Source organism: Caloenas nicobarica, chromosome 2 (genome assembly GCF_036013445.1).
Source record: "Caloenas nicobarica isolate bCalNic1 chromosome 2, bCalNic1.hap1, whole genome shotgun sequence".
Lineage (NCBI taxonomy): Eukaryota > Metazoa > Chordata > Aves > Columbiformes > Columbidae > Caloenas > Caloenas nicobarica.
This window is the reverse complement of record NC_088246.1, coordinates 16017501-16038293: the sequence shown is the minus strand read 5'-3', so window position 1 is coordinate 16038293 and position 20793 is coordinate 16017501. Positions and strand designations below refer to the sequence as shown.

At 37.2% G+C, this 20793-nt stretch overlaps 1 long non-coding RNA gene across 1 annotated transcript in view; it reads left to right on the top strand.

Moving 5' to 3' along the window:
• LOC135985400 (uncharacterized) overlaps window positions 1-20793 on the top strand; it is a 46825-nt gene that overhangs the window by 17179 nt on the left and 8853 nt on the right. Inside the window, exon 2 of the long non-coding RNA XR_010605780.1 lies at window positions 8816-8954. This is a non-coding gene — a long non-coding RNA (uncharacterized LOC135985400). The remainder of the gene's footprint in view (window positions 1-8815; window positions 8955-20793) is intronic.

Below are 20793 nucleotides of genomic sequence, written 5' to 3'. Positions count from 1 at the left end.
GTTGGCTGGCCATGATGTAACTTGGGGCTAAACACTGCAAAGTAAGTAACCTCAAATGAATGAGTAAGTAAGTAAGTAAGTAAGTAAGTAACGTCAAATGAGCTAGGCCTTGGTCTGTGGAAATGCTAGAGTGTGGCAAAGCTGAAAAAATTTGACTTGATTCTTTTGTTATCGGATAAGGTAAACTGAACTACCCCAAATTTCCTTCTGATTTAAAGCTTACTAGTTCCGTAGATGAGCTCATGTATGGTAGCTGTTTTGGTCAAGCTCATTTTCTCTCATGTTTGATCTCATCATTGGTTTTAACTGGAAATAGTGTATATCAAGTGTTAAATGTTGAGAATTCAGATAGTGATTGAAATCCACATTGTGGCTTTTTAAATCTGAATAAGTGTTCCAAGAAAAGCTGAATAATATTTTCTCATGACTTAAGAACAACCCTCTCTTGGCTTGATGTTAAATTTCCCCAAATTTCTTGTTGTTTGGAATAACTCCAAAGAGTACCACTATCCATTCTGCACTCCTTTTTTTCTTTTTTTAAAAGCTTCATCCATTGCTTGGTGTGGATATTCATCTCGAGATTTTACTCAAAACCAGGGAAATAGAATGTTTGTATGGGAGCAAAGAAACAGACTAGCTAGGATTTAGACTAGCACAAAAAGGCGGCTGAAAGCCAATAGCACTCAAATAGTATCTTCTTACTCGAATTAGTGAAGCTACTTTTTACATTCTGCTTGCAGTGTAATTGCTTTTATTATTCTTTATCTTCCATTTTCATTAATCTTTATCTTGCCCATAAAGATTTAGCTCTACTGCTGTATTTTCCAAGTAGGTCTCTGTCTCTACACTTGTAACAAACAAATTACACTGATCTTCTCTTGACAATCTTCTCTTGATGTCTTTAGGAAGTGAATTATCAGTCCTGTTTAATCAGCAAATCATTAGGTAGACAGTAATAGCTGAAGGATATGAAAGTGGTTTTGCAACTAGTTTGTAAATGATCATTTGTCTTGTTCTCATAAAAATGGCATTGAACGTTTTTCAGTTGAAAGATCACCAAATGCATAAATATTTTGCATTTTTATTCAATAGATAGTGTTCATATAGCTGCATAATTACTCTTGAAGAATCTAAAAACCTGATTTGCTCTAATTTGGAAAATTCATAAATTATAGTATAAGAATGGATCATTGATGCCTGGCTGTTTTATAAAGGAAAACATAGACTTCCCTAGTTTAATTCTTGTTTGACCCAGGTCAGATATTTTTAAAAGCATCCAATCTTGACTGAAAATGTGTAGTGATTAAAAAAATCCACTATAATCTTCACTAAATTGTTACAGTGATTACCTGACTTGCTTGAAATTTAACTTTAAATCACAGGCTTTGTAACTTATTAAACCTCTTCTTTCCTTCCGTCTGTCCAAGTTCTGGTTTTGTTTGAGTGTATAAGACTCATAAAGTGTTGCTCTTTGTTATGGATGTTATGTGACTGTAGTGTTTCTCTAGCTTATCAGTAATCTTCACGCTTCACAAGTCATGGACATCAGAAACAGGTACAATATGCCAACAACAGTCACATTACTTGCCACATACTAAAGTAAGGTAACTCCCGATATTTTTTCTGTATATCCCCAAATTTAATTTGCTTTTTTGTTTTATTATCACTATAGGTTCCCCTGTTCAGCAAACCATCCCATTAATTTCTGTATCCTTTGCAGTAACCCCTTTTCGGTCATACCTTCTCATTTCTTCTGTCAATAGGACTTAACATTGCTCTTGGAATTTTGCTTTCACCTGTACACAGATATACATATTGCTGTACTTGTGCCCACTTTAATAAGCTGATACAAGTTGCCTTTTACCAATAACACATTCACAATGATTTTCCTCTTATCCAAACTGTGAGCATCAGTGAGGATTTCTTTGCTCATTAATCTTACTTCAAGCAGAGTTTTTCTTTGTTTCAGACACTGAAGTTGCACTGCTGAGTTTCTTTCCTTGTGCTGGGACCTCATCTTCAAATACTTTGTGATTACACCAACTACATTTAAATTACAGTGTGGTCACAGGCTGATATGTCATTCATCCTTTTCACATCACAAGTCCTGCTAGTGAGAGTTCAGATGGTTTTAGGGTGATGTTCAGTGGCAAAAGCTGTAGAAAAAGAGCTGAGTCAATACAGGTGGAAAAGTAGTTCGTTACAAAAATGGATGAGAATCTTCTGAAAATAAAATAGTGAAATAAACCTCCAAAACATCTGTTGCTGTTGGTTGTTAAGGTATGTCAGACATCTCTGAGAATTGCTGTTTTCTCCCATTATTGCTGTTGTATCCTTGTATGATGGTCTGAAAGTATCTAGTCAGACCCTCTGTACAGATTGGTCAGCTCATGACCTACATCTTTCTATGTGTTAACAATCTTCCTGAGTTTTGCAAAGTATCTTCTGTTGAATTGTTGTAGGAATCAAAATGTGCCATTCATTCAGAATTAAATCTATGTCTATATGAAAAATCCTATATGGCAGTATACTTATTAAAAGAATAGTTTAGCCACATCACATTGGCACAGATGCATTGAAAAAACTCCGGTCTTTTAGTTGTCTGTATTTAATTGGTTTACGCTGGTGGGGAAATACTAGGAGTGATTTTAGAACAAAGTCAGAAAAAAAAATCTGAAAAAAAAAAAGCTCACTGTGAAACCTTTCTTTTAACTTTGACAACTGCTTGATCGGGATTGTTCTGCATACTTTCCCTGTTATGTGCTGATATTTGAAAGAGAATCACATCAGCTTTGGTCCAGGTCTTGGAATTTCAGGTGGAAAGTAATTTAGTGCTTTTGAATGCAAGCACTGGATTCTCATCGTTGTATTAAAATTGCTGCTGAATATATTCACTGAGATGTTTGCAAGCAGCGGTAGCTGTTAAAGCATCTTTTTCACTTGCTGGCTTTCCTCTTTTATTTCTGCAGTGGTCCTTGCGTGAGCATTGTTCCCAGACTGTCAGATACAGCTGTTGCTGCTGCTGTTGGATTGTTTACAGTGTTCGGTGCCAAAACAAGCAACATGCAATTGATGCTTCTGCTTTATTAAATACGTTCTGTTGTTTTCCCAAGTTTTCATCTTCTGAAGATTAAGCTGATCGCTTATGGATTTTATTAGGTGATCTACTATTGGAGACCATTTTTCCACATGATTTATTATACCTAGGAAATTTCAGCAGAAATGCCGCGGATTCAGATAAGGTGAATAATGGCTGCAGTCCATCTGTGTTCCGCTGACTTGCCTGTTGACTGGTTTATGTGTTCAGCAGATTTTATCTGTTCTTTTCTGAATTCACGTTTGTCATTCGGAATAAAGGGCCACTGTTGAAAACATCTCAGAACTGCTCAGAGTCACTCATGGTGTTCACTTTTACTGCTGCTGCAAACAAATGCACCATCTGTATGGCAAAGACAATGCTGTCACAATTCAGTTTTCTTTTTTGAAATGTTCTGATGCTGGTGACATACTGAGTGGAAGCTGGTTTAGTCAGCAGAATCCTGATGAGCATAGGAAGAGTATCTTGAGGGGGATTTAAGAAAAGCCTGCAGTTACATGAGACTTTAAGGATCTGTAGGCCTGAGACAACTGAACCAAAGTCCCTTATGATTCCAGATTCAGCAAGACTATGAACTACAGCTACAAAAGCTTTATTTTCTTCTCATTTTTTGTTATTAAGTTTAGCCTTGTTATAGATAATACCATTTCAATTTGGGTACCTTTCACTGAGTAACTAGAATCAGGCAGCATAAACTCTGGTCAGCAAGCTCCCTGCATTCTTTGGTCAGCTCATCTGAAATTCCAGGATGTAAGTGATAAGGCATTAATTATTTTAAGATATCACAATACAGTGGCTGTTTTTTCATACTATTATCAATTGTTGTTGGAAAACAAAGTAGTTCATATACATCCTCTGCCCATCATATTCTCAAATATGAAATTGCCTATTTGACATATTTGCTCTTCTGCATTGTTATTTTCAGCTGTAACATTTCAGACCACTCAGGGACAAATACTACAGTTGCAACTTATTTTTCACCTAAATTTTCTTAAACCCCTTCTTGTATCCCTAATTTTGCTGATCAAATATTCTTTGCTTTTTCACATCCTTTTCTAGAGCTTCTGACATATATTTATTGGCAGTTTCCCTATTTTTAATGTTAAACAATGTGGTTACTATTAGCCTTTTTATTAAAGTTAGAAGAAGCTCTGAAAACTAAGCTGACCCAACTTAATTAGCTTGTTGATTATAAATGTAGTCAATCAGCAAGAGGAAGTGTATATCAATAGACATACCATGTTGCATGGATGCAGCCTTTTCATGTAATGTCTTGTATATCTTATGTTACACTGGTCCCAATTTTGCCCTCTCTACGTGTGCTGCAGAGAAAATACCAACATTCATTCCTGTGCTGCTCAGGTATAGTAAGAAATGAGCTCCTTGCCTTCCTGCTTCCACTCACATAGACCTAACGGTAGCAGCTTCTCTTAGCAAGTGGCAAGAAGAGTCTTTCTCTTCTGTCAAAAAAATGCTCCATAGTTTCCACAAAGAAAAAAATATCAAATCAAAAGGAAATATTCTGCAGGCTAGATCTAGTACACAGATTGCCAGCTGGATCACAATACCTTATTTACACAGTAAATTCCAAGAAGCATTGCCAGAGTGCTTTTGGTCTGAGCAAAGATGGGGAATGTGCACGGCATCCAAGGCTGAGGCTGTTACACAAAAATCTTAATGCAAATGTTTGTCGGTGGTTTGTAAATGGCACACCTGCAGGTGATGAGCCACACTTGTAACACTGATCAGTACACCTTATAGAAACATGTCTCATAGTCTAATATAAGGCAGAACAAATCTAGTTTTGCATTACCTACACAGGCCAACTTGAAATAGGTATGTTATCAGTCCACAAATGGGAAAAAGGGGAATGTAACAGTTTATGAATATATTTTTTATTTTCATAGCTGCTTATTTAATTTCAGGTTCCTCTTAATTTTTGAAACTAGCAAGGACTTTCCTTTGTAATGACAGAACTTTAGCTCTTACATTGTAAACAGCCACTAACAGTCCTCCTGATGCAACTTTCCCTAAAACTATTTAGTTTATAATTGATTAATTTTTGAGAATAAAAATGTGTATTTTTAAGAACAAACATTTTTTGAAAAGAGAGGCTTATTACTTGTGATTGAACACTATTGAAACCTGGAAGAGCTAGTAGTTCGGTTTGAAAAATTTTGCATTAGTCTCAATCGTTCATAGTTTAAAAGGTATTTGCAGATATTTTTTATTTGCTGCTGTAATTTGCAGAACCTTCCCTATGAGGAAAGAGGAGTTAAATATTTTCTCCTTGGAGAAAAAAAGGCTCAGGGGACCTCATCACTGTATTGCAGTTTTTAAAGGGTGGCTACAAAGAGGATGGAGGCTCTTTCTTCACAGGGTGCCACATGGGAAGACATGAGGAAATGGGTACAAGCTGCACCAGGGGAGGTTTCATCTTGTTAAAAGAAATAATTTTTTTGCAGTGACAACAATCATTCACTCAAACAACCTCTCCAGGGACATGGTAGAGTCCCTGTCATTGGAATTTTTCAAGATGTGATCGGAGAGGGTGCTAGATAATCTCACCTAGGCTCCTTTTCCTATGAAAGGTTGCACCAGATGATCTTTCAAGGTCCTTTCCAACCTGGACTGTTCTATGATTCTGTGACATGCTCCACTGCTGTACTATATACTGGGGACTCCTTTCTTTCCTGACTTTTGGTCTTGCCATAAACTACATACTTATCTCGCTCTTTGAGCTAGTTCATCCACTGGTTTCTAATCCTGGATTACCTTCACTGTGATCCTGTCTCCATTCCTGACTCTAGCCTGGCAAAGTTTCTTTAAGGTGGTCTGCCTCAGTGTACTCAGGGCAATGCAGAGGGCTGATTACATCTCTCCAGTACTCACTCAGCCGAGTTCCATATTTATTTATCTCAGGAAACTTCCAAACCTTTTCCCATGCCTGAGGTACACAGGCTCTTTGGTACTTATTCCTCCATTTGTTATCCATCGGTTGATGCAGGTGTCCCTTATCTCTCCGACAATGCTTCACATCCTTCTGTTGCCAGCCAGATTCTCTTTGTGTTCTTAGTCCTTCTCAGGGCTGCTGTGTGCCTTGCATGCTCTTGTATGAAGCAGTGCTGGTTTGACTGAAAATGGGTTAATTTTCTTCGTGCAGTTAGAAACCTTTCATTTCCATAGCTAGCACGCTCATTATTTGGACTTTGTTTGAGAACAAGCAGATAACACCCCAGCACAGAGCTAATGTTTTTAATTGCTCTGGTCTAAGAGACAAGGACATTCCTAGCACCTTGCTTACAGGTGCGAGGCATCGAGGAAGGGGGGGCAGAGATGGGGCAGAGCTTGACTGACATCCGGACTGATCAATAAGAGTATTCCATCCCCTTAGCATCATGCTCCAAATTTAAGAGTTGGGATCTTCCAGTTGGCTCTTTTCCTCTGGCTTCTTGGGTGCTTTCTCTTGTGCATGTTGTTTTTCTTCTCTTTGCTCTTTTTGTTGGAGGCGGGTGAGTCTTTGGTGCAGGACGTTTAGTCCGGCTTTTGCCGTTTTGCGGAGCAATTTCTGCCTTTCTGAGCCTTTCTGCCTTTTTCCTCTTTTTCCGCTGCTGGGGAACAGGTGCTGCTTGCTGGGACTGGCTGCTCAGTTGTGGACGGAGTTTGTGAGGAATTGCCTTGAGTATCTTGTATTTCTATTTTTTATATATATATATATATTTTTTTTTTTTTACTAGTAGTGTATTAGTATTTTGTTATTTTGTTAAACTATGTTTATCTCAATCCAAGTTTCTCCCTTCCTTTTTGATTCTCTCCCCTGTTGGGGGGAGGCAGGGGAGAGGGCAAGTGAGCGGCTATCATGGTTGTATTGCTAGCTTGGATTAAACCGTGACAGCAGCTTTGCCATTCTTCTCATCTTTTGCACAACTCTTTATTTTACTTTTCCTGGCATGACTTTCATTGTTGTTTTTCTCCCTGTTCCAGAGGCACTGTGTGTCTTCTGTTCCTTCCCCATAAGAGTTTTCCATTTCTTACCATTTGCAACACTATGCCTGCACCTTTTTGTCTTTTCCTTCTGTTGATAAGACTTACAGCCTACTAGAATTTTAGAACTGTATTTCACAGATCAGAAAACCTTAAGTGTAGGATAATGTTATGTTCAGAGCTTCAAGTTGTGGGGAGGGAAAATAAACAGTAGTGTTTTCTTTCAGTCTAACTCTGAAAGATTCTCATTTGGTTTTGAGTACAGAGATTGCAGCTCCCAGACAGTAACTAATGATATTCCTTACATTGACAACATATTTTTGGTCCAGTCTTGGTCCCCATCTCCTTCTCTGTGTAACACAAGAGTAAGAGGAAGAAAAGCAGATGTGATTGCTGTCCAGACTCGTAGCTGAGGCTCATAGGAAATAGAACCATGACTTTCCAGGCCCTGAATTTGTGGGAGCGTGCCCCTGGGTATTGCACTCCAGTGATCCCTGGATGGCACAACAACATAATGGCAATCTTCACCAAAGAGCTGGAGCAGCCCTGATGCTGCTATAACTTAATCCTTTGTCTGAATTGGGCCTTGGCAGTCATAATCTCCCTTCAGCTTGAGTCTTGCTTTGAGAGCAGCTCAGAGAGAACTGAATTTTAATGTCTTTAGTTTGGAACTTCTGTTTATATTTTTACATGTTGCAGGTTTCCTCTGAGTTCATTGTTTAAAAGGCCAATTCTTAGAAGTTTTGTAAGTGCTGTTTCTTCATAGCTGCACCAAAACTTGAAGGGAAATTAATTTACCTAAGGGACAAAATTTTCTTTGTGACTGCTAGGTTTAATGGAAAGAAAAAAACAAGCACCAAAATAAGCCTTATAAAGCTTTTTGTGCAATTCAAATCACAGAGGTGAGGAATAGTGCTGGCAGCCTAAGGAAAGGCCCAAGAGCAGCATCTTCTAAAATATCAAGACAAAAATCCAAGTAAAAGGTATTCTGCAGCACTAGTTTTTGTGGTTTATTTTGTTTTGAAAAGCCTTCAACTAAGTCTTGGTCATCTGGTCGTAAGAGATTTAAAACAGATACCATGCTATATATGTGTTCATTCTGCTACAGACTCTTAAATCATTAGCTCTGTAAAAAATAAGCTAAAAATTCTCCCATGTCTGTAGGCATGCACAAATGCACAAAACCATCTCACGGATCTACCTGGAGAATTTTTGACAAAATGTGTCTCAGTGACCTTTGCTTTTAACCCAATGATTCTTTTAAAATGATAAATAAGGCTTTACATATGTTCTAGATATTTTTGTTGCCTAATAGCTTTAAAGTCATTATTCAGTTCTACATGTGTTTTCACATTGTCAAGGACTGGCTCTAGATAGTAGAGTAGTACCTACTACAAACTCTTAAATATCGTTCCTGTAAAAAATTAGGAAAATAGTATCACCTTAACTGTAATTATATCATGTCATTTTAATCAAAACTAACAATGAAACCTGTGATTGCAGAGTATGTCCTCTAACCTGTAGTATAGTATTTTCTGGCCCCAATGCATCCTTAGTGTAATTAATAGGTTTCACACAGCAGAACACCCTTGATTAAATTATTAAAAATATCCTGATTTTTCCAGTCTTTTTTTAGCAGCTAGCCATAACAAAAGGACCCCGTTGTTCAAGAATAAGAACTCTGACTTTGGGTTATGTCCCACCTTTTGTAACATTTCTTTTTTCTTGTTCTAGGTTCTTTTCTTTTCCATCCATGCAGTACCGGCTTGGCAACAAGACTAACCACAGCTGCTGAAGAACAGTTCGATGTCTAGGACAGTGACTGAGAGAATGGCTGGAGCATCGGAACATGGTCTTATTTCATAAGGAACTGGTATGTCTTCAGTCTCAAAAAAATGATTTTTGACCCAGGCTATAATGAAATAGTGTACCAAAACTTCTAATTCCAGCATTGACTGGTGAAATATTCTCTTCTGACTTAATTTCTGTACTCTTTTGACATACATCGTAGCAACTTCAGATTTTCTGAATCTGCTAAGAGTACTGCAGCCCATCTCCTGTACAAATGTTCCCTGGTGCAACATGCAAACCAATGGGTAACAGCTTTGAAATTCCCAATCCCCATCCCTGTTTCCACAGTGGTTGCTTTAATCCCCACACCAATGTATTGACCATTGAGTTCTAACTGGACTGGAAGTTTCTCGTTCTCTCAGGTTCTGATGTCCACTCTCCCCTATTTAGCAGCACACAGTAGCATTATTTCAAATGTGAATTATAAAGAAAACTTCCATATAAGAGCCTTGCAGCTGTGTAGAAGTGGATGATGGCACCCAGGTGCATACTGCAGATACTTGATCTGAAAAAAAAAAAAAAAGTTAAAAAACAGTGAAGTACCTTCTATATATTTGCCACATGATACATCCAGCACTAATGCCAGAATGCTTATGTACAGAGTGGTAACCTCTGTGTTTAGGAGAAGTACTAGGAGAAACAGCAGCAAGGCTTTAGTGTCTACTGTTAGCCAACAAGTTACATGAATTGATGCAAGTAGAGATGCAGCAGTTTTTGTTGAGACATGAAGAAACAACGATGATAAAGCTTTGCACGAAAATATTGGGTAGTTTCACCATATTTTATGTATTTTCATAATTGTCGGAAAGTAGTAAAGCGGACAATGAACTAAAGCAGTTCATATTGCTTGGAAGTACTTTATAAAACTGGTAACACTTTTATGCAAAAAGTACTTCACAAGTGCTATGAACTTGCAACTGAGCTGAACTCAATTATTCTACACAAGATAGAGTTCAGCTTCTAAATGCTCTTCTTGGTTGCTTTTTGTAAAGCGTTAGCATGGACCTTTATTTCAGGTAGACTTAAGACATTTGTCAGAGAGAGTAGTTATAAATGTTCCTGTCACAATGAAAAAAAGCAGCTTAGCTGGGTTTACTTTGGTTTAGTCTCATTTACTTTTCTGAGCCAAAAGTCCTTCTCCCCACTGTTAACACATTTTTCTCATTACTCACTGGATACCATTTGATCAATCACTAGTTAACCTGCTCACACTTCCATGACTTTCCTCATTTATCAAACAACACACCAAATAGACTTGGGAGACTATTGAGCCAACATAAAATCAAGTGGACTTTATTATTACAATATTAATAGTTTAACATCTTGGAAAGAAAGGAAGAAGGAATGAACATGGGTAAGTTTTGTAGCAATAATTCTCTTGGAGTTAAATAAAAAATGGAAGAAGAATCAAATGCTTTAAAAGGTCTGTGAGTAAAGGGTTTCCTGTCTGGAAATCTTAAGAATATTCTTTTATTACACGCCTTAAAACCCATAGTAAAAATGTTAATGCTTCTTTGGAAATATTAGATAAGATTAAATATTCTAAAACACATTATCATTTTTCAGTACAGTTTTACTATTGGGGCTCTACTGGTGTGTAATTTTGCCTCTAAACTAATTTGTTCCCCCTTCTGAACACTTCAGATTAATAATGCTCAACGGTTCATTAACACTTTTATTCTGTATACCTGCCTTAGAAGATTTTAGGTAGACTCCTTTGTGTAAGTATATTAGATCCTGGTAATACATAAATTATATACTTATGTAATTCATGAAATATTAGCTATATTTAATCTAAGAGTACTTAATGAATTTTGTACAGCATCCTAATTGTCTACAGTTTCTATACCTTAAGCCAACACTTGCTTTCAGCTCAAGTTCGTCACAGCAACAAGTTCAGTGAATACTTTGAAAAACTCAGGACCTGCAGATCAAATTGTCCCAACGCGACATTAATTTATGCCTATTTTCTCACTGAGATACTTACTTTATTGATATACCTGGATATAAAATTGCTAAGAATATGCTCTTTTTCTCTAATGATACAATTTAAAATATAAAAGTCATAAATAAAGAGCAATTTTTCAGCCCTTTTGCGGCCATCCAGACCAGTACACACATGAAGAACCTCAGTATTTTCTGATTAAGTTGTCAGGAAGATCAAAGCCAAACTGAAGAGTTCTAATGCAGTGCACAAATGTGTTAAAGTATCACTAGTAAGGGGCTCAGGTAAATGCAGGATGATGCCTTTTTAAGCTTTCTTGTATGTCTATGCTTACAGAGGCCTTCTGTCTTGAACCTGACTGATATTTGGACAGCATCTGACGTATACTTCAAACCATTGATTCATCACTGTACGTGGTGTTTCCTAAATGAACAACAGTGTTTGATACTTTTACTGAATTTCAGAAATGTCTTACTTCAGCAAAATTTCTACCCCATTCAGCGTAATGCCACTTTGAAACATCCCTTGGAGTTAATACTTTCTTTAAATACTTCCGTGGCATTGTTCTTTACTCAATTAATTCTGTTGTCTTTTTTCTTTCATCTCATCTCCATTACAATGGGGTCCAGAATTCCCTTCCTTCTCTATATGTCTCCCCTTAAAAGTTCTTACAGGGCTTCGTAGCATGTTTCATGAGGAAATTAAGTTTGTGCTGTTGTGTATTGAAGTCCGTCTCTCATCATTTTTGAACCTGCTGGCCAGTTTTGATCATATTTGACAGAAGAAGAAATGGTGGTTATGACAGTTTACCTCTGTATGCATAATTCAAATGTCTAACCAGAGAGTTTTGTGAGCTCCTAGACTGATATGCATGTATGTTACGTATTCAATTCTTGCTAGTTCCATTAAAACAGACTTCATATTAATACTCTCACTGAAGAAAATCTTAAAAAAATAAATGCACAAAGAATTTCTATAGTGGAGACTTGGTTTCTGTCATTGTGCTACTTTCAGAAATTTAAGTGTTTATTACTTACTTTGTTTTTTTAACAAAGTACTGTCAGTTTGGGGGGATATCTTTTTTGTGGCTCCATCACCACATTAGCAGTTCATTTGCCTAGTTAGGATTGTATCCTGAGCTACCAAAGGGTTTGCATAAAATGGATGCTTTCTCATATGCACTTCACCCCGTTCGTGGAAGTGAAGAAATCAGTGAGAAGACTAGTTCCGTTACTTTAAAAAGTAAAACATATTTTCTGACAAAGCTAATATTAGTATTTTAACTAATTGTAATTTTAAATAACACAGAAGAACAAATTAGAATTTAAACACGTGTTGGAAAATATGGCATCTCCATAAATTGGTAGTTCTGAGTGACTGGGAAAAGAGTTTTCATGGTATCAGTGAAATATTTTCTTTGGTGTGAAAACAGCAAGGGTACAATTAGCAGAAACCAAAGAAAGCACAGGAATCTAGGCCACACACAGAGCGGGGAATGCTTTCACTTATTTATCTGGCACAGGCTTGCTATGCCAATATCACTCAGTAACGTAAGAAAGTGAGAACAGCCAGAGAGCAAAATGAAATGTCAGGCTGGTGCTGCTCCCGCCAGCAGGTACCTGGGAGGAGCAGCGGAAAGAGCTGAGGCACAGGGCCACCCTGCCTCCTGCACACGCTGGGCTCCTGACCGGGGCCGAGTTGGGAGCTCCCGAAGCTGGTTTTTGCATATGGTTCACAATGCTCATTAGCTACCAACGGACATATGCTCTCTGAATTTGTGCAGTATTTTTAAAAGCCATCAATATTTTTAGTTTCTGTAATATCCAAAGATTTCAAGTTTGACTTAATTTGTAAACGGCTGGCTGATATTCTAACATGATGCCCCGTTTCTCTTATTTTAGAAATGTTGAATAATAATTTCCAAGTCACATTCTCCAATCACTCTTAATTATATACCTTAATTTTATCTGTTGGATAAAAAGGATTCTGTTGTACTTTGGAGGAAGCTACAAACAAGGTTTTGACTTCAAGTGAAGCAGTTCAATACCTCTTGTTATTTTTGTAACTTTTCTCTGCACCTTTTCTATTGTTTTATTCTTTCTGAGGTAGGACTGTCAGAGGTAGATGTAGGAGTCAAGATGTGAGCATACTGTCCATGCATACAGCAGGACAACGATGTTTTCTTCTGAATTTTAGTTTTCTTTCCTTGTTATCCTCTGTTTATTTTCACATTCCAGTAGGTTTTTAACATTATTTACTTAGTACTAACTAAGAGTTCTCTTTGGATAATTAACCACCATAACTTCCAGTTTCTCAGGAAAGGAAGGTGGAATTAATAGTAACTTAGAATCCATTTATGTATGTATGTAATTGCATTTTATTTTTCCCATGTGCATTATTTTATACTTACAGAAGTGATGGTGATTCCTCCCTAGGTATAGAACGTTTATCCACTTGTCCTTCAGTATTATATCTATAACAGTTTCTCCCAGTTTCCCAATATGAAGGTCAGTCTTAGTGGTTTAGAGTTCCCAGGATCATCTTGGAAACCCTTATGAAAGGATCATGTTTCTCACATTTAATTTCCCCAGTACTGGGGGTTTAGAACTATGAGGTCTGGTATTGCCACATTTTGGAGCAGAGACTTGGAATTTGGCAGCAGAACCTCTCTAATATTAGTGATGTGAGTTTGCTGTTTTTATGACTGCCATCGAATTTTGGCCAAATAAACCCTGGAAAAACATTTTCCATCTGTTCAGTAAATACTAATAGATTAATTTTACCTATAAACTATTCAATTTTATTGTTTTTACTTCTACATGCAAATCTTGTATGGTTTATAATTTTTAGAAAGATTTTATCTCTATATAGAGTTCTCCATTGCCTCATAGCTCCTGTATATTAATTAGACTCTAATTTTGCTGCATCTTGTAGGTAGTTCTGTCATTGGATCCATACAACTTTTGCTATAGCTCTGCTCCCTGCTAGCTAACAAAGAAGTAGCTTAGTCTGGGGACTCCAGAGCTCAGCAGAATGTCTAATATTTCTGTTACAGTACTGAAAGTTACTCTGGTGCTAAAACTAAGACTATGGGTAATGTCTGAGGTTTTCCTTGTTCAACCAATAATGTGCGGAGAGCTTGCAGATGAGTCTGACTGGAACGCAAGTCTGCTGGGCGGCTGCATATTAAAGAAGACAAAGAGAACTTGATTAGAAGGAGAAAACAAAACCAGAATTTCTAAACTCCTCTGAGATTCTGGAATTAATCCATAATTCTTGGAATCAATGTGTGCATCTGCTATCATCAAATAGCTTTGAAAACAATGAAAAGGTATGTGACCACTCTCCTGATTTCTCTGTGTAGAAGACAGCAATGAGTTACTGGGCAGTTTTCTTTGATGCCAATCTGAATGGTCCAGTATTGTTCAGACTCTGTGAATTCAAGAATTTGAAAAGAATTAAATTATCAATAGCTACTGGTTTAGGGATTCCCATCTTGTAAAGTGAAGACATTTCAAGTACATTATAACATTAATTTTTCCATGAGACCTTAAGATGTATAAGGCACAGAGAGACTGCAATTAAAGTTATATGTACAAACTTAGTTATGGCATTTCCTAACCTGCAAGTACTTGGCCATGCCACAATAACTATTCAAATACAGTTTATATGTTTATAGTTTATATGTTTATAGTTTAGTCTAGTAATCTGCTCAGAACTATGCTCCTCATTGTATTGAATATGAAATAAGAATACACAGTTCATGGGTTTTTAAAAGCTGTTCAGCAACTACCTTTTTTAAAGTGAGTCATCACATTAATCTATTTGTCTGGTTGCATGATTTGTGTCTTAGAAAATATATAGTATAATGAAGTGAGACTCGGTAAAACAAACATGCAGTTGCAGAAAGTTTCTGTATTTTCATATTTTAAAATCATTAGCCACTTTTATTTGCTCTTGTTGTAAAACACAATTTATTGTGTAAATGTTACTCTGTTTCATTATGGACATTATGACAGGGATGGGGTTTCTGTTTATTCAGGGATAATTCCCCTCTCACTGGATCTGGGCATTCTTAATGAAAATAACGTGTGCATGTCAAGGAGTGCTATCTAAATTTTCAGTTAAAAATTTATTTCGCTATATTGTTGCGTCTTAAGCTTTGTCTTGAACTTGTATTTGATTTAAGTAGGTTGGTTGTAGCTGGAGAATTTTCTGTTAAAAAATTTCATTGTCAGCTTAGCACGCTCTGTCTCCTCCACATTTTAAAATAGAATTCTCTTTGGGGCTTAATGTATTTATGAAGTCCGATGTATTGAAAAAAACCCCCCTTTTCTCACAGAGAGAAGGAGATTTCATTTTCTCCTGCCTGAGAGGACAAATTCTGGTTCTTCTTGGTATGCAACGTTAATACACCACCTGTTGCGTGTGTGAAAACTGACAGTATTGATGTTAGAAGCAACACACGGTCACACTTTGATCGTTGATTATTTTAATTAAAGCCTGAAGCTTCAGTAAGAATAAAAACTTTATATTACTTATTAACTTTTTGACATCCTACATCATTCCTTTCTTGGTCGGGTGGCCCCAGCTGGGATTGTCTGAAGCACCCACGGTCCTGCTGCCTTGTGACTGAACATACACACACGGTGCTAAACGCCTAATGAGAACTACACCATAATGCCCGGGCGACCGGTATTTTGTGACACTACACAAACTGCACATCCAGCACAACACACATCAAATATCATTATTTTAGCTCTGCTTTGTTAAAAGCTGTTTTGTTTTACCTAATAAGTAGGCACATCCTCCAGAAAGGTATCTCCTTTTTCAGGTTCCCTGGCTGTCCTAATTAGCACTGCAGTTATTTCTTCTGTGACACTTTCCGTCTAACCCTTACATGGAGGGCTTTGAGGCTCTGGGTGCTGTGCAGACATTGGGACGATATGGTCCCTACCAGCAAATTACAAAACTAGGTGTGGGATTCTGACCAGGAGACCTGGGAAAGAAATTGCTGAAAGGCTGGTGGGTGCTCCTATGGTCATCTTATCATCCATGCCCAGAACCTGTCCCCTGTCAGGTGTCCCAAACAAAAAGCATCATGCAGATCTTGAATTTTTGGGTCCAGATCAGGTACCGTCTGAGAAGAAGCAATTGAAATGCTCCAGAAACTTCCCTGCTGCAGGTGCTGCTGTGAGAGGGAGCAGGAACCTCTGTCAGTCCTGACCTGTTTCTTTGGAATGGGTAAGGCAGAGCAGTGAGGAGGCATGTTGTTAATTACCCAGGGAATACAATGCTCTGAATAGGTAGGTATTTGGTGTCAGCTCTGGACCTGCTTGTGAAAAAAACAGAAAATAGCATTACTTTCTAATGTAGTGCTGGAGAAGATTTTGCTTTTAAACATGCTAAAAGTTATTTTGAACCTGCGTAAAAGTACATAACATTCTGTATTTTGTGCTTTTTAAATATATAAAAATATTTTATGTTTTTATCTTTTGTATTCAATTATTACAGATACATTTTTACTACAAAACCAATAATACATATTCTTAAAAGTAAACGCTACAGTTTCTTACTTATCTGTTTTCTTTGTATTTTTATGCAGTTTAAAAGTAATACCACAATGTCCCATTGCTCGCAGTGATTTGATTTCTTTAATACTATACCAGAGAGCTAGGTTTAACTTTTCAGCAGCATAAATCTGACCAGGCAGTGGTAGGAAACATTGAAAAGAGACATCAGTTTGTGTTGAAATATTGAAATATCCCTTCATTAGATTTTCCCCATTTAGTTTTTGCTTACTATTCAGACCAAAAATGTGCCAGTTAACTGTAAGAATATGTACCAAACATATCTCTTTTCATTATTTTCATAGAGAGCCTTGGAAATTAACTCATATAACTAAATGCAGGTGTCTCTTCTCCTGGAGGCTGATTTCTATGCACTGTCTGGACTGCCTGGATTTCTGTCGACTGAAAAGGAATCCGGTGTCACTAGCTCAGGTGTAGGCACTTGCCATGTGGGCACCCACAATTGGTTGGCCTCTTTTAGTGGTTTCTGTGGGGTATTAGTAGCAAGATGGGGTTGGAGATGGACATGGATGGAGGACAAGTCTATGAGTTGGTGTGGAGTGCGGTGGTCTTGGCGTAATTTTTTGTTTATGTTTGCCAGGAGGTGGAGATATGAGTCAGAATAAGTTCTATATGTACCAGTTCTGTACTCTTCCTTGGTTGTTTGCTGCTAGCAGTTATTAAAGACCAAGCATAGCAGTGATCACATACATTATAGCAGTTATGATATCATTTTGGCTTGCTCAGTTGATTTGAAATCTTATATTTAGGTTGGTTCTAACCTCTTCAGTTCCTATTCTGATCTAAATGCCTACTCCATTTTCACTAATGTTTGCTGTATTGGCCATTTGCTCTCTGGGTAAATTGTATGTAAGCAGCAGGTTTAATGGTAATGGCCTATGGCTTTTCACAGCTTGTTTTATTCTAGTGAGAAACTACACAGTGAGAGTAATGTTATACTCTATCTTAGACAGCCAGAAAAAGCTTTGGAAAATGCAGTAGGTTATTTCACCTGCCTTCCTCATACTGGCAGTGACCTGGAAGGGAAAAGGAGATACAGCTGGTTCTGTGTTGTTTAGGGAGGCCTAAGGCAAGAGAAGAACATGCTGAGAGCTGCTAAGAAAAATGAGTTTGGAAGAATTTGGGTTTTCTCATGTGTGGGCAGTACATGCATTTACCTGAAAATAATTTGGAGTGTCTAAGTGCTGCTTTTAAATCGGTTTGGTACACTGATATTAACCAGGTCTACTCGTCCAGCTGTTGGTCCTCAGGTTTGTTACCAGAAATAGGCAATGTCACATTGACACTTTGGGGGAATAAGAGAATTTATATAATTATTGCTCTCAGCCTTAATAGTGTGTGCGGGGATGAAAGCTGCTTGGTTTTCCATGGCCCTCAGATACATCTGAGAATATATATATCCTTGGGCAGGTTTGAATGAAAGCAAAATAAAAATGAAGGGATTTGTCCATGACTGAACTGGCAAAACCTGCAGTAATGTCGTGGATTAGAACTAGTTTTGTTGCCTTTTCGCATGAGACTTTGCTGGTGCATTCAGCGTTTCAGGCAGCCGCAGCTGAAACACCCTTACACCCCCCTGGAGCAGCTTGGTGACGGCAGGAACAGCAGCTCTTACTGGAAAAGCTGTGATTATAGTCATATCTTTCCTTCCCTGGTTCTCCCTCCTTTTCTGTATAGTTTTCATTAACTGCTGTGTGGGTGCGAGGTTTTGTTTGTTTGTTTTAAACTTCTGCTTTGGACAATTCTTGACAGAACAGAATGAAAAATGTTACTGGCTATGTGAGTCTGCTTTACCAAAGCAGTTTGGGCGTCTGGTACTCTTCCAGGAACTGCTTATACATTGAATATATTAAGAAAATTAGTGTCCTCATTGTGTCCTTAGCTTTCCTCAGATCTCCCTGTCTTCTCACAAATCAGTACCATTAAGTTATAATTTCATTGTAATCTTGTTTGTTTACAGAAAAATGTACTCCTGTCTCCCTCAACATAACAGAAACACATTTCTTTGTCCACTTACCCTGGTGAGCTTTGTCTTTTGCTTTCTGTCTGGCTTTTTGCCTTCAGCAGAGACTCTAAAATAACTGCCCTAGCCCTTGCAATTTCAGTTAAGAAAAATGAACCTTATCCAGGTAGGCTGATTAACTCATCTGAATCCTTACCATGTGTTTTTAATGCCTCAGGTGGTAGCTGAGAACTGTCTGAAGTTGTTTCAGGATATAGAGGCCTAATTATTTCATGCCTTGAACCTGAAAGAGTGTAGCTGGCACATCTGTAATTTAAACTAGGTCTGTTGTAACTGTCTTTTGGACCAAAACCAGCTGACAATAGATATTGGCTACTTTCAGGGTAATACTTCACCTACCAATAGTGAAAAATGCCACCTTTACAATTTACAGTCAAATTTTTGCTGTAGTGTTTCTTTCTCCATTAAAAAACTTCTTATCCTTTTATTACCAGATCAACAAAAAATGCTTTCTCATTTATATTCTTTAGTTTAAGCTAAAAGGCTCCTTTCATTTTGATTGTACAAATGCAAGGACATAGGAAAGGCTTTTTCGTTAATAGCAGAAAACTGGATGATCATACCATAATAATGCCAATTAAATAAAATATGTCTTTAAATTATACTGGGAAAAACAAAAATGGAATTTGATCAAACAATTATTATTTTATACTTGGGAAAATTCCATGAAGTTCAGAAGACTTTCAGGAGTCTGTTGACCCAATTAAAATATCATGACCCAGATTACACAAGCCTTTGATTAATAATCAGTTTTTGATCAGTGTTTTCTTAGCACAATTTATCATAATTGCTCTGAAAGCAATTATTGTATGTTGTTCAATGCTTTTAAAATTCTTCACTAACAGCTGAAGGTTCTTGTCCTTGTAGCTTTTCACTAGAACAGTAAATGATATAGTAGTGTGTAATTATATGCTTATTGCTAGTTTAACAACCAGATATGTTGAATGTCATGTGCAAATTATTTTTTACTGTAAATTAACTATTTGCCTTTAAGCAAAAGAAGATTTTTTTTTAGACACAACTATTAATCAGTTGACTTTTAACTAGTAATTATATATATTTTCTGTAATGATTGTCTTCTTTAACTTGTACGGTCACATCAGGCTTCTGTCCTCTTGTTTTCAAAAACACCACAAACTCCTTTGGTTTTGGCTCAGCTTTGGCCTGTGGTGGGTCCGTTATGGAGCTGATGGAACCAGCTGTGTCCAGCACGGAGCATCCCCTGATGTCCTTCCACAGAGGCCACCTCTGCAGCCTCCCTGTGCCCCCACTGCCCCTACTAAAACCTCGCAACTTACGCACAATACAAGGAGTTTTTTCTTTTATTATAGTTACTAATAATATTAATTTTCTTACAGACTATAAGCACAGTGGAGAATATTTATAAGTTGAAGTGAAAGAGGCACATGTAGACTCAAGTGTAGGTATAGTAACCTTTTGATAAACTAGAGATTTAAAAATGCATATTACATAGAACCTTAGTATCACTTTAAATTACAGTTCTAATACTGTACTTAGGTCACAAGACTGCTCAATTTTTGTTAATATAAATATTTTTTTTTAAATTTACAAACATGAGTGTAAGTGATCTGGATCCTGAATAAGTCATAGGGCTGTAATCTGCAAATCAGAAACAATAAATTACTGTCTACTGTATTGGCGATTAAATTGGATAAGAACCTAGAAAAAACACCGATTGTTAATAGTCAAGGCTGGTGTTGGTATGAAGCATATTTATGCTTTTTGTACTTGTAAATATTTAAGACCAGAAACCTCAGGCCCAGAAGGCTGGTAACTTTCCTTAAATGCAGATGACATAGCCGGTTAATCCTGGGAAATATGTCATAATTTTTTTCATCTCATGCTAGCCACAGTGAATAGAATGACAGGTAATACAGCTTTCACACCACGTTGCTTAAAAGGTGACCCTGACTGCAAAATTCTTGTCCATTTTAACAAGGAACAGTTTATTATGGCCACAGTACAGCAGAATGGATGCCACAAAAATTCTTGCTTTGGTTTATTGAAAATGATTGAAACTTTATTTTAATCAGTAAAACTGGTTGTTTTGAAAAAATCCAGCAAAGGGCAACAGCAGCGAGAGCAAAGAGAAAATCAGGTTTTGTATGTTCCTTTTTGTTTACCTTATTTTGTTTTTGTTCGTTTGTTTGTTTTTTAAAGGAAAGATGAATAGATGGAAAGTCCAACTCCATCTACGGTTAAGATTTGTTTTTCAAGAATGATCATTATAAATTGCACTATCGATATTAAGCATTATCCTTGGAGACCTGTTCATTGGGCA